The sequence below is a fragment of the Cryptomeria japonica genome, chromosome 5 (genome assembly GCF_030272615.1).
Source record: "Cryptomeria japonica chromosome 5, Sugi_1.0, whole genome shotgun sequence".
Lineage (NCBI taxonomy): Eukaryota > Viridiplantae > Streptophyta > Pinopsida > Cupressales > Cupressaceae > Cryptomeria > Cryptomeria japonica.
Window position 1 is genome coordinate 701,620,919 of NC_081409.1, and position 15,606 is coordinate 701,636,524.

Here is a 15,606-nt window from a genome sequence, read left to right on the forward strand (position 1 = left end):
TAAATTTAATTTTAAAATTAGGGCCTTGTGAAAATAACCTCTTAATTTTAAAAATTTAAATTTAAAATTATCCAAAATAAATTTAAATTTAGGGACTTGTAAAAAGAACCTCTTAATTTTAAAATTATGCAGAAGAGATTTAAATATAAAATTAGGGTCTTGTAAAAAGAACCACTTAATTTTAAAATGCAATGTTGAAATTTGGAAATTTAAGTAATTAATTTAAATTTAAAAATTAGGAATTTTTTAATTAACCACTTAATTTTAAAATTTAAATTTGAAATTATCCACAAGAAATTTAATTTAAAATTAGGGTCTTGTAAAGAGAACCTCTTAATTTTAAAATTAGATCTAAGGTTGAAATTTTGAAAATTGACTTAATGCAAAATTCAGAAATGCACAAGATTAATTTAAATCTAAAAAATAGGGTAATTTTAATTAATCGCATAATTTTAAAATTTAAATTTGAAATTAGATCCAAGATTTCAACAAATTTGAATTGTGAAATTCAAAATTTAAACAACCCACAAGCTCAATTTTTAAATTTTTTAAAATTAGGGTTTTGAAAACTACTTAATTTTAAAATTTGAATTTGAAATTTGACTTGCAAGTGAAAATTTGAATTCAAAATTGAAAGAAACTCAGATCTAAAATAATTTATCCAAATTAAAGAAATCACAAGTTCAATTTTGAAATTAAAACTTAGGGTTTTAGTGAAATTAACATCTAATTTTTCAAAATTTGCAAGGAAATCAAACTTGTAAATGAAAATTTGAATTGTAGATTGCATAAACACTCAGATCTGGAAACAAAAATTAGAAGCAAGCATAGGACATGTCGAGTTCACCAAAATGTAAAGTGAAAAATAAAAAATTGTTTCCAGTTTCTCTCTTCTTTTAGGGTTTTTGCCCTAGGAAGGAGAATTGAATTTTTTTTTAACTTAGAGACTTTACATTCAAGAGAAGATGAAAAATTCACTAGATCTAGTCATGAATCAAATAAAGACTAAATACTAAGTGAATTTGGGTTGATGGGAACTTCTTCTTTTGTGAGTTAAAATGCTGAAATTAGATAAAATGCTAAAAACTGGAGGTAAAAGCATGAAAACAATGAGCTACATATACAAGATTTTCGCATGCACCTAGATCTGAGTAATGTAAGTTGAATTGGATTTCCTCACCAAAAATGCTCAAAAATTGTCGGGACCATGTCGCATCACAACAGTCCTCTGAACTTTTTGCACACCAAAGGGAGATGATTCGTCGCTATGAATGGAGTCAAATGTGAGGAGTACAACTCTATACTTGTTTCTTGCACATAGAAAGAAAGGGAAATGTGTTGGGAATAGGGGTTTGCCTTATGTCAAACCCTAGTTTTAGAATTAACCATGAAATTGAGATAAATGTAATTGAAATGACGGAAAGGAAAAGATCTCCTTTTGAGAGAGATGCTGAATTATGACTGAAAATTGAATTATGATACCTCCTTGTGAAGTTTTACTTGCCTCCACATGGAATTAGGGTTTATGAAGTCTTCAACAAAATACGATGAATAATGTCTCCTTCAATGCTTGAAACTTGACTTTACAACTGCTCCTAAGCTGAAAGAAAACTGTTTGTTGCTCAATTTCTCTTGAATGCTTGAATGCTTGATCTAATGTGTGCTCTTCTAATTCATGGATTGATATCTTGTTCAAATGAGAGGGAAAATCCTCTTTATATACTTTCCCATTGGTGAAATTAGCTAATTTTTTGACATAAGCTGACATAGAAAGGGAAGTCTCGCTCAATTTTGAAATAGGGTCTGTTGGACATAATGGATCACTGAGAGGGGGGTTAATAAGTGATTTATTGACATTTTCTCAAACAAGGATATATTGGTCCAATATAAAGAAAACAAAGTGTTGATCGGTAGACCAAACAATGCAAACTAAGTGTGTGAAAGGATTTGCTATAACATCAATATAACTCATACACAAGAATGCATCACATAACACCAGATATATGAGGAAAACCCAATGTGGGAAAAACCTCGGTGAGAATAACTACTAGAGATCTTCTGCTCCAATCCAACCTCACAATGTAAATGATCTGATTATAGATTTAGGGCACCAACCCAAGGAGCACCAACCCCTAAACAATTTATAGGCTACAACCTAAAGGAACTACAATCCCTGTACTAAGAACCTACTCAGTGAAAACAATATGATGGTTCAATTACAAAAATAACTTCCCTGTTGTAAATGAAGTTTTGCAACCCTTCAATACACTTCTCTACCGGTTTCAATCTTACTGGTTTGTGATCACTCCACACACACTGCAACTGAACATATCTGCTGATTTGAACTTTGCTAAGTCTTCTCTCCCTCTTTCTACTGAATTCAACTTACACTTGATCACACTTTATTAAGTTCTATCTCAGTCAGTTTGTCACCTCTACATTCTCCACTCTCTGCCCGTTTATTCCTTACATCGGTTTACCCTGCTTCTCCTTACTAGTACAATCTTCACTCACAAACACTTCAGATGTTTATCTCTTTGGCTCTCAAATAACAATTTCACTCTATCATTCACACTTCAGTAACAACAACTATCTGTCTTAGTCGTCATATTTAAACTAAATCTTCTTGCCAAAAACCAATTCAAATAGAGGGCATCTAGGGTTTCCCTCCACTGATCAAATATTCATCAAATCTGATTCAATCTACCTTGGATTGATCACCTGCATCGAGGAAATCTAGCTGTACACATTTTTATTCATTGAGTTCATGTTTTCTAAGAACAACAAATCTATCATTTCTTTTCTACCTTGATTTTTGTTGACCTCATTTAAGATGCTGATGTTTCTTACTGAAGGTCAAACTACAATCCTGATGTCATGCTTCAATCATTGTGCCAATAACTTCTTGATCATTCTCTGTCATCCATTCTTCCTCAAGTCACACCAATCTGACATTGACTCGTGATTTGTGGCTGTTTCATTTAATGTCGATTAGCTTCTCCAACAACCATGTTGATGAAAACTTCACCGACCTCTACATACTCGCCACCTTAGCTCCAGTGGCATCACATCGACATACACTCAGCTCACTAACATAGGGTCAGTTTAAACTAGATCCAGTAGCTCCACTTATATGTCCTTTAATGTCTGCTTCATCCATAGCACTTGTGAACAACATGTAGCAGCAGCTATATATTAGGCCTCAACAGTGGATAATGTCACTGAGTCTTGCTTCTTGCTGTGCCATGATACTAACCGGTCTCCTAAGTAGAAAGCACCTCCACTTGTACTTTTCCAGTCATTAATACTTCTTGTCCAATCCGCATCAGTATAAGCATGCAAAGAGAAGTCTCCTTTCTTTGGATACCACATGCCATAACTAATAGTTCCTTGCAGATACCTGAAGATTCTCCTGACTGCATTTAAGTGAGACTATTTAGGAGAAACTTGGAATCTTGCTACCATGCAAACAAATTGTACAATATCTGGTCTAGATGCTGTTAGATATAACAAACTACCAATCATAGACCTATACAGTGTTTGCTCAACTTCCGGTGACTCATCTAGTTTTCTCAACTTACAACCGGTAACCATGGGAGTACTTACTAGTTTTCTATCCTTCATTTGAAATTTCTTCAACATGTCTTTAACATACTTGGTTTGTGAGATAAAAAATCCTTTCTCCTGCTGTGAGATCTACAAACCAAGAAAATAGGACAACTCACCCAGCATGGACATCTCAAATTTTGTCTTCATCTGATCTGCAAATTCTCTGCACATGATGTCCTTGTCTCCACCAAAGATAATATCATCCACATATACAACAACTATAATCAAATGACCTCCATTTACCTTGACATACAAGTTACTATCTACATTCCCTTTCCAAAATCCTTGCTCCTTTAAGTATTTATCCAACCAAGAATACCATGCTCTGGGAGCTTGCTTCAAGCCATACAAGGCTTTCTTCAACCAACATACAAAACTCTCATCATCATGTAAAAGATAACCATCCGATTGTCCCTTATACACTTCTTCTTCAAGGTTACCATTCAAAAATGTAGATTTGACATCCATTTGGTAGACCTTGTAACCTTTATAGGCAGAGAAAGCTAAAAAACATTCTTATTGCCTCTAACCTAGCAACGGGTGCAAAGGTTTCTTCAAAGTCAATACCTTCCACTTGAACATACCCTTTGGAAACTAACCTTGCTTTATGTCGGATTATTTTGCCTTCTTCATTCATCTTTTTCTAGTAGACCCACTTGGTACCTATGACATTCTTGTCCGCCGGTCTAGGAACAAGTTCCCAAGTTTGATTTTTCTTGATTTGTTTAAGCTCTTCATCCATGCCATCTATCCACTTTTCACTCTTGCTAGCTTCATCAAAATTTTTGGGCTCAAGTTCTGTCATGAGACATAAATTTACCTGCTCATCATTCTGAGCTAGTCTCCTTCTGGTTTGCACACCTTCATTTTTATCTCCTATGATCTGTTCTTCTGGATGGTTCTTCTGCACATATTGGTTGGAGTTCTTGCTTGGTGCTTCTTCTACTGGTCCATTTTTAGATTGATCTTCATGCTCATCATTTGAAACATCAATATAGGGTGTCAATGCAGATTCTTTCTTATGTAGGTCTTCATCTATTCTCACATTTATACTATCAACCATTTTTCTCAATTTCTTGTTGTAGCATTTGTAGGATTTTTTATTGGTTGAGTAACCCAAGAAGATTCCTTCATCACTCCTGGAATCAAAACTTCCTAATCCATCAACATCTCTCTTGATGAAGCACTTACTTCCAAATGCTCTAAAATGCTTGAGTGATGGTTTCCGGTCATACCATAACTCATAAGGAGTCATTCTACTATTCACTCTTAGTTGTACCCAGTTTAATTTATAGACAACAGTATGAACTGCTTCCTTCCAGTATGTATTCGGTATGCTAGCCTCATTCAACATTGTTCTAGCCATTTCCTTTACTATCCTATTCTTCCTTTCTACCACACCATTCTGTTGTGTTGTTCTTGCTGCTGAATACTGTCTCTGGATTCCATGTTTCTCACAGTAGTCAATAAACTCATCTGAAAAATATTCTCCACCCCGGTTTGATCTTAAACACTTTAACCAGTGTCCACCATCATTTTCAACCATCCTTCTAAAAATCTTGAATCTTTCAAATGCCTATGATTTTTCATGCAAAGATGTCACCCAAGTCATCCTTGAGTAGTCATCAATGAATAACATTAAGTATCTCTCACTGGTCAGAGCCCTTGTCCTTGTTGGTCCACACAAATCTATATGTACTAACTTTAGAGGTCTTGAGGTATTATACTCTTTTGTTTTGCAACTCACTTTGATTTTCTCGACTCTGATGCATTCATCACAAAAGGTACTTGCTGGTTTAGTTATTTGTGGAATATTTCTCACATATCGGTTTTTACTTATCTTCACCAGATTATCAAAATTCACATGACCTAATCTCCAATGCCACAACTAGCTTTCATCATCATGTCCCATCATGCATTCGGACTCATAACATTCCTTTAGATTGTAGACATTACCATATGTTCTCTGTCCCTCTGCTACAACCTGATTGGTACTCTGCTTGCTTATCTAACAACCGGTAGAGTCAAATGTGAACTTGTCTCCTTTGTCATGATAGACTTATAAAGCACTGAGAGGGGAGGGTGAATCAGTGACAACAAAAACAATACCAATTTAAACACTGATTGGCAGAGATACTTAACAAGTTTACTAAACACTATGCATGCAATCCAAAATGATATTAAAGCATCCACAACAAGTAAAACATCCACCATAACACACGTGTTTATACATGGAAAACCCAACTGGGAAAAACCACGGTGAGATGGGACTCACAAGTTAACTATCTGCAGTAATAGATAACTATCTGGTTAAGGTCTACAAAAGTGCTCAGCTAGGAGCGAATCCTGTTAAAGATCCCAAAGCTCTATTAGGAGCTATACCCTATTAAAGGTAGTACCCTGTTAGGAGTAACCTCGATAGAGGATTTTAGAATCCAAACTAATGGATCACCTTGTTAAAGGAATCTAGAAGTAGCACAACTTTCTTGAACAGATCCTCTTCTTCTCACTCAAAACTACATCACCAACATACTCTGCAATGCCTTCAACAACTAAACACTTCTATTTCGCATCATATCAAAGTAGTTCATCATAATTTCATTATATTGACATTAGATATTATGTTAGCTCAAGAATCATATCACAATTTTCTAGGTGCAGTGTATCTGGACAATCTAACATAACTCATCACAAATTTCCGCCAAATCTGTCAGTTAGGGATACCTCATCATGACCGGTGATAACTCATCACACAATCAATGAATACCTATGGAACACCGATACTAGTTAAGAGTTAACCTCTTCCAACTCATAGACCAATTTTCCTCCATTTGCTTCTTAGGTGAACTCTACTGAAACTCCAAGATGGTGTCATGCCGTTCCTGCATATACCGGTTGTCTACATATGCTAGTTTGACACCCTCTAAACCATCTCTAAACATCTAATACCAGTTGCAATACAAGTGAGTTTAGGAGTAATACCAGTTTGTCTTAACTAAGATGACTATGACAATGTGAACATAAGTGTGTGTATAGATGTGCCATCAATGACAACACATGAAGTCATCCATTACAATCATCATCAATCCAACATATCACACATCTGACTTACACTTAGCATATTATTCTTTAGTCCTTCCATATAGTACACATCTTGAGCCTTGAGATTTCCATTAATATTCAATGTAACATGACCCTTAATCTTGATAGAGGAGTTGTCACCAAATTGGACAGAACCACCATTCCAATCATCAAGCTTGATAAACTTTTTCTTGTCTCCGGTCATGTGATTTGAGCAGCCACTATCAACTACCCATAAATTCTTCCTTTTAGTATATAGAGCAGTTTGCCCAATCAAGCTTGACTATGTCTTCTTCTTGTCCTTCTCTATCCAAACCCGTTTCTCTTCTTTCTTCTCCTTTTCTGTCATCTTGTGTTTCGGTGTAGTCTCTATCTTCTGATATGGTACCATTTTCTTTTGCTTGCCAATTCTCAACTTACAATGCCTTGCTATGTGACCAAAATTTTGACACTTATAACATTTTACTATAGCATTGAAAGATGTATCCAAAGCATTCTTGTAGGAAAGCCACACATTTCTCCTACACTCATAATGCTTATGACCAAACTCATTGAAATTATAATATGTGACATTTGTACCTTATAATGTAGCAAATGAGTTTCTATTCTCAAAAGTGGGGTTTACATTCATTTTCCTACAATCTTCCATTCTATGACCAAACTTATTACACTAGTGACAATAACCATGAAAGTTTGGAATATACCGGTTAGATTGTCTTGGTCCTACAAATGACTGCCTCATTGGGGGTCTTCCTTTCATGCTGCTAACTCTGGTGAATCCATCATGATCAACTCTTGCATTTCTCCTTGGATCTACATGTCGGTGCATTGAGTATGGTCTTCGGTTCATTGATTGTGTATACTGGTTTGTGTGACGGTTCTTAACAACATCTGCATATGTCTTCTTACCGATATCTTTTCTTACCGTGAATGTATTCTTCTCTTCACCTTCATTTGAAGAAGTAAACAATATCTCCTTACTGGATGTGTCTTTGCTATTTGAACTTTGACCCTCTTCAAATCCTAAGCCACTAGTATCTTTAAATTGCTTATGTTTGCTCAACATTTTGTCTAAATCTTCGATGTTCCCTTCATATTTGCTTCTCACTTTCATTTCTTCCTTTCTTTTCTCTAATTCCTTCTGGAGCTTGACAATTTCTTCTTCTAAGTTCTGATCCTCCTTCTCTTTTTTAATCAAGCTGGTGCTAGTAACTTCATAGGTCCTCTTGGCCTCTTCCAATTTAAGTTTTAGATATGCAATTGTTCTCTTGGATTCTTCAAGAGATTCTTCCAACATCTCTTATTCTTCAGTTGCAACCTTTTTCACCTTCTTCATATCTCTTCTTGTTTTCTTCAGCTCTTCCAAGGCATTGATGAGCTATGCTTCAAGATCTACTTCTCCTTCTTTCTCTTCTTCTTCTCCTTCAGGTACCAAAACCTCTTGGGCCATGAAAAGGGTTTCATTGACTTCATATTCACTGCAACAATCATCTGAGGCACTTTCCTCATCCGTGGTATCATTTTCATGAGTGAAAAGACTGCTCTGTTTCTGGTAGCCTCTTCTACCATGCCGATAGACATTCTTCTTCCTGTCCTCACCATATGATCTGCTACCACATGATTGATCATCTTCATTCTTATCACCATGGGGACATTTAGCAGCAAAATGTCCAATCTTTCCACAGTTGAAACATTTCAAAGGCAACTTGCCTTTGTCTTTTCCTGAACTCGTCTTGAGTCTTCTGACAAAGTTTTCCATAATATCATCAGAGTCTTCACCGGTTCCATCATGAGCAGAATCTTCTTTTCCTTTTCTTGATTTTTTGAATGCAACTTCTTTCTTCACAGCCTCAGTAACGACAATCCTTATTTCATAAGTAGTTAAGGAACCATACAACTCATTCATTGTATTGACTTTCAGATCTTTTGCTTCTTCTATTTCTAAAACTTTTGTATCATACTTAGGTGTGAGGGATCTAAGTACTTTATTCACTACCACCTCATCTTTTATTTCTTCTCCAAGCCCTCTAATTATGTTTGTTGTTTCATCAATCCTTTGGAGATAGTCAACAATCTTCTCTTCATCTCTCATCTTCAAACCCTCAAGATGTGCTCTCAATGTCTATAACTTGGCGTCCTTGACTTTAGCATCGCCTTCAAATATCTTCTACAACTTATCCTAGATTTCTTTTGTAGACGAGCAGTGCATGACCTTAACAAACTCATTAGTAGATAACCCAGTAAGAATGGTATTTTAGGTTTAGCATTGTTCTCATATTCCTTCTTAGCATCTGGATCAGTAGGAGGATTATTAGGGACTATATACCCATTCACAACCAACATCCATACATCACAACCTAGAGAAGACAAATAGGTTTCCATTCTTCTACTCCAAAAGGCATAGTTGACATTATAAAACATAGGTGCTTTTGAGGAGGTGGATTCATTTCTTGCCATTGCGAACACTTGACAAGATCTACCCAAGCTAGAGAACTATTTGACACAACAGGGTACCTAGGCTCTGATATCAATTGTTGGACACAATGGAACATTGAGAAGGGGGCGAATCAGTGATTTATTGACATTTTCTCAAATAGGGATATATCGGTCCAATATAAATAAAACAAAGTGCTAACCGGTAAACCAAACAATGCAAACTAAGTGTGTGAAAGGATTTTCTATAACATAAATATAACTCATACACAAGAATGCATCACATAACACCAGATATACGAGGAAAACCCAATGTGAGAAAAACCTCGGTGAGAATAGCTGTTGGAGATCTTCTACTCCAATACTCCAACCTCACAATGTAAATGATCTGATTACAATTTTAGTGCACTGACTCAAAGGAGCACCAACCCCTGAACAATTTATAGGCTACAACCCCTACACTAAGCACCTACTCAATGAAAACAATATGATGGTTCAAATAAAAAAATAACTTTCCTATTGCAAATGAAGTTTTGCAACCCTTCAATACACTGCTCTATAGATTTCAATCTTACTGGTTTGTGATTACTCCACACACTCTGCAACTGAACATATATGCTAATTCTAACTCTATTGAGAATTCTCTCCCTCTTTCTACTAAATTCAACTTACACTATCACACTTTATTAAGTTCTATCTCATCCGGTTTGTCACCTCTGCATTCTGCACTCTCTGCCGGTTTAGTCCATACACTGGTTTACCCTGCTTCTCCTTACGAGTACAATCTTCACTCACAAACACTTCAGATGTTTATCTCTTCGGCTCTCAAACAACAATTTGACTCTATCCTTCACACTTCAACAACAACAACAACTATCTATCTTACACTTCAACAACAACAACACTTCAACAACAACAACAACTATCTATCTCAGTCACCATATTTAAACTGAATCTTTCTCGCCAAAAACCAATTCAAATAGAGGGTGGCTAGGGTTTCCCTCCACCGATCAAATCTTCATCAAATCTGATTCAATCTACCTTGGATTGATCACCTGCATTGAGGAAATCCATCTGTACATGTTTATATTCATTCAATGCATTTTTTCTAAGAATAGCAGATCTCTCCTTGCTTTTCTATCTTGATTTTTGTCGACCTCATTTAAGATGCTGCTATTTCTTACTGAAGGTCAAACTACAATTTTGATGTCATTCTTCAATCACTATGCCATCAACCCTTATCATTCTCTATCATCCATTCTTCATCGAGCTGCACCAATATGACATCGACCCATGATTTGTGGTTGTTTCATTTAATGTTGACTAACTGCTCCAACAACCATGTCGATGAAAACTTCATCGACCTCTGCATGCTTGCCACCTCATTTCCATGTGGCATCACATCGACATACACTCAGCTCACCGGCATAGGGCTGGTTTAAACTGAAACATTTGACAAATCCTCATATCGATACAATCCCTTACCAGTAAAACCTTCTTCTGCTGCTATCCAACAACATACACTACACCAGTAGCTCAACTTCACCTCCGGTGGTTTGTGATCTCTTTGACACTCTACCTCTTCATCACAAACATTATCACAAACAAACAACCAACCTACATACTGGTTACAACTTGTCATGCCAACACACAGCTTCATATCACCTCTTACTAGTGATGTCACTGACAATCTCAATACCTGCTTGTCTTCCGCGCCTTCATACCAGTTTTATCTTCAACCATATTGGTTGACATGCCTTTATGTTAATCTTCCTTATGCCAGGTACATCCTCAATACCTTCTTGTCTGCCATGCCTTCATACCGGTTTTGTCTTCCACCATACCGGTTGACATGCCTTCATGTTAATCTTCCTTATGCCATGTGCATCCTTTTGCATACCAATAGACACTTAGTTGATATCAGTTGACATGCCAACAATATCCTACTCACCAGTTGACATGAATGACAAATCAATGCCAACAGGACCAAGGGGTCAATTGGGCCCAATTTAGGTGTGGTGCCATGGTCCTGCCCTATTTTGGGGCAAGAACAAGGTGCTAAGTGTGTTGAAATTTTGAGTTTAGATGCCATTTTTGATGTGCAAGAGCATAATCAAGTCTTCAACCGGGCCAAGGGGCACAAACACTAAGGTGAAGACACAAATCTGGTCGAAATTGAAAAGGGTGCAATTTTAGGACACTGTAGCTACAAAAAATGACAATGATAGAAATGATGAAGAAGATGAATAAGCGAAAACAACAATTGTTAATGATCCTTTGTTAAGGGTATTATCAAGAATGGGAAAGATGTAAGGAAGTTAAGTAGCAAAAGAACTTCCTACACTAACCTTGAGAGGAGGGTAATGCAAAACCTTTTTCAAATCATCACAATAGTTATAGAAACTTAACAAAAATACTCATAAATAACATTCATACCACAACACAAAGATTTACGTGGGGAAAACCCTTTCGGGAGAAAAAACCCACACTCCAAAAGTAGTTCAATATATTATTCAACAATCAATTACAAATTACAATATACTTGTAGAGCATGCTCTTCACAAGAGTACCACTAATCAAATATTAAGAGGTAACTCAATAGGCATAAGACTCTTACACACAACCTCTATCTCACACACCTCATATATAGGAGATACAATACAAGAAATCATCAAACGGTATTACAAAACCATGGGCTAAAACCACCCAATAAAGTATAGCCGACCTTATTTCCAATCTATATGCCCTATGACATGTCAAAAAATCAATCAACATATGTCCCTCCCTTTTACAGCTCATTTATGTGTCCGATAGAAATTATAATTCCTATTTTAGGAGTACAAACTTCCGAAGGCCATAACTTGTGAATTGAGTGTTCAATTGACAAACCGTTTGATGCGCTGAAAAGCTCGTGAAGTTCTCTATTTCCTCATAAACCGCTATTCTATTTACATCCACTTTTTAGGGATTTAGTGTTGGTGTTGGAAATAAGCCACACCCAGATCGATGATGGACTGGTCCAAGAGGGGCGAGTAGCTCAGTGGTAGAGCACTCCAACAACATATGGAAGGTCTTAGGTTTGAGTCCTAGCTGGTCCATGTCTCAATATGGTATCAAAGCCAGGTCTAGGCTAGGAGCCCCAAACACATGAGAGGTGTAGCTTAAGGGGGGATGTTGGTGTTGGAAATAAGCCACACTCGGACCAACGATAGACTGGTCCGAGAGGGGCCAATAGCTCAGTGGTAGAGAACTTCAATAGCGTATGGAAGGTCATAGGTTTGAGTCCTAGCTGGTCCATATCTCAACATTTAGGAGGGTCTAGTGTCCCCAAAATTAAATTTAAACCATTAATCACACCCCTCCAAAACATAAAATTTAATATCTTCAAAACTAGCTATGATCTTGCGATGAAACTGTACCGACATGCTTATCTAACCAACCAGAAGCTTCTAGGAGAATTTTCCACCATTTCATTCACAAATGAAAACTTACTTTAAATAGTAACCTTATGTAAATGCAAGGTTGAGACACCATTTTCCCAACATTATCCTACTTGTCGAACACCTTGCAAGAGCAAAGGGAGTATCAATACAATAAATTAATTGATAGGGGCCATGAGGCCCATACACTCTGAACATCGTTTGAACTTCTCCATTATCATAACCTTAGTTAAAGAATCTACAACATTCATCAAAGTTTCTACCTTAACCAACTTCATCCTACTATCTTCGACCTATCTTTGACAAAATGATACTGAGCATCAATGTTATAGAACACAAGATACCATTGAGAGGGGGGTGAATAAGTGGTTATCAACAACCTTAAGCCTTTTAAACTTGAATATGTGTAGCGGTTAGCAATTTCAAGACCAAGGAAGTATACCAGTGAGATAAATGAAATGATCATAAAACAAGCACACACAAAGATACATCACACAACACCAGATATATGAGGAAAACCCAAAGTGGGAAAAATCTCGGTGAGAAATGCTACTGGAGTCTACTGCTCCAATCCAACCTCACAATGAAACAACACTTTTACAAATTTTAGGGCACCAAACCCTAATAATTTGTGGGTACCAACCCAAAGGAGCACCAACCCCTACACCGAGAACCCACTCAGTGATTGCATTGAATTATATATTTAGTACAAAGTAAGAACCTTGTTACAAATGAGTTTTGTAACCTCTATATACACTTCACCCTACTGGTTCATTTCTTCTCTATTTGTTTGCTTCTCATCATTGCTGGTTCTCTCATCACTCTCCCTCTGCCTTACTGGTTAGATCCTCCATAGTTTGATTCACTGTTATGTTCTATTTTTTCTTTATCAATCGAACCTCTTTCTCTCACTCTACCTCTGGTCTACCAAAACCTTTTTCTCTCTATCTCAATTTGCCGTTATACTTTGCTTCCACCTTACCGGATCTCCTTTCACTCGTTGTCCCTTACCGATTAGTCTCTGCTAGTATAATAGATAGTTATACTTTGTAGCTTCTTACTGGTAAACCTTGAACCTTGCTGGTTCAATCTTGTCTGCCATAACTTCTTCTTGCTCTTCCTCTCAATTATCGATCTACCTTCACTTCAACAATCTACCCTCCAATAGATGGATCAATACTTGCTCATCACACTTACCGGTTAAACCCCTCTTATGAGTTCCTTCTCCAACACCCTTAGTGGGTTCAAGGTTCAACACTTAAACACTCAGATTGTTTAGTATGCACTCTTCACTTGCATCCTACATCTAGGATCCAACCTCCTTCATCACTAACTTAGATCTTCGGTCTACATATTTATACTCATGCTTTCCCACCAAAATAGAAATAGAAACTTTGCGCCTTAGGGTTTTCTTCACCGACCCAATCCATATCAGATCAAATCGGATCTCATCTTTGAGATTCACAACCTAGATCAAAAACAGTAGTACTGCCATATTTTATTCTTCCAAAACACATTTACTATCTTTAGCAAACTGCAACCTATTTGTCGGCCTCACTCTTGTCAATCACAATGAATGATCTCATTGTTTCTTACTCCAAATCAAATCTGCAACCTGATCCCCTACTTTGATCATGATGTAAAGGAATCAAATCGCCGACCTTTGATCTGCTTTGAGCCACAATCCTCTACAACTCAAACATGATTTTCGTAGTCAACATTTAAAAAAGACTTAGTTGGCAACTACCTCATTGACGCAATCTTCACCAACCACTACATGTTCGCCACCTGGAGACCACATGTCATCTTTTTCGACATCCATCTTAGTTGACTGTGTTGGTCCAAGCTCAGGCACCAACCAAAAACACACTACAACTATTCACTTGATTCTACTAGTTTATCTGCCGTATCGGTTATACAATAACCAGTTAACCTTCAAACTATGCTCTTCTCTATTCGGCCAGTTAGGAAAAAATACCTTTTCACTTCATATGATCCGATTCCATGCTCTATGTTCTTATTGTCCCTTGCTTTCTTATTGATGGACATGTTTATCAGTTGATACAACACCTGCCTGCATACCCAAATTCATTCTTCTTCACATAGTTCATATAAATCAATTATAAATGTACTTTTTGGTTCACCAAACTTGATGCGGTTTCAATCACAGACTCATGCCAATGTTATGAATATATATTCTAAATTGCAATACCTAAATCCACTCCAATCATCCGTACCAGTTGCTTGAACAAGGCTATGTTCCTGTTTACCAGTTGACAATACTTTTGCCTGCATACCGATATCACCCATGAGAACACTATGCCAACAATATTCATCTATCACCAACTATGGTAACACAAATCTCCATTTGCATCCTGGTATAACTCCATTTTTGCAATGCTAAACCTTTCCTTTTTCTTCATTAGCCCGAACATCATCTAAACCTATTTACCAAAGTGGCAAGCTCATCACTTCTTATCCTTCCTTTTCTATTTTGGTAGCTCATCTTTCCTTCTCTTATTGATCCGGTGCATATCTTTGGTTTCATATACTAGAGGCTTCCTCATGATTCACTTTGGTCATTCGGTCTAAGCCTTCAACCACATGCCTTTAGCTTATTTGATTGTCTTATCTTGGAGGGTTATGATGTATTCCAAGCATGTTTTGAGATAAGCTGAGCATTGCCACAAACTGGTGGGAGTAGATGGATTGATGCACTTATCCTACCAACATCCAGTGGGAGTGGATCTTTGTTTCTCATTCTGCTTCCTGCATTCCACTAATATGACTTTTCTAAAATTGAGCAAATACATCATCAACTAGACATATGACCCGGTATACATCCCATATGTCTTCCTTGCTATCTTGAGGCAACGCAATTTCTGTTAGTCTTCTCTTTATTCAGTGACAACATCTTCATCCCGTGGGAATCCTGTTGGTTGAAATCAAAATTGCATACCGGTTTCCTGCACATGCTTCATTAGGTCAACCTTGCTAGCTTACCAGTTGCATGCTTACCGATTGACATCAAATAAATACCAAC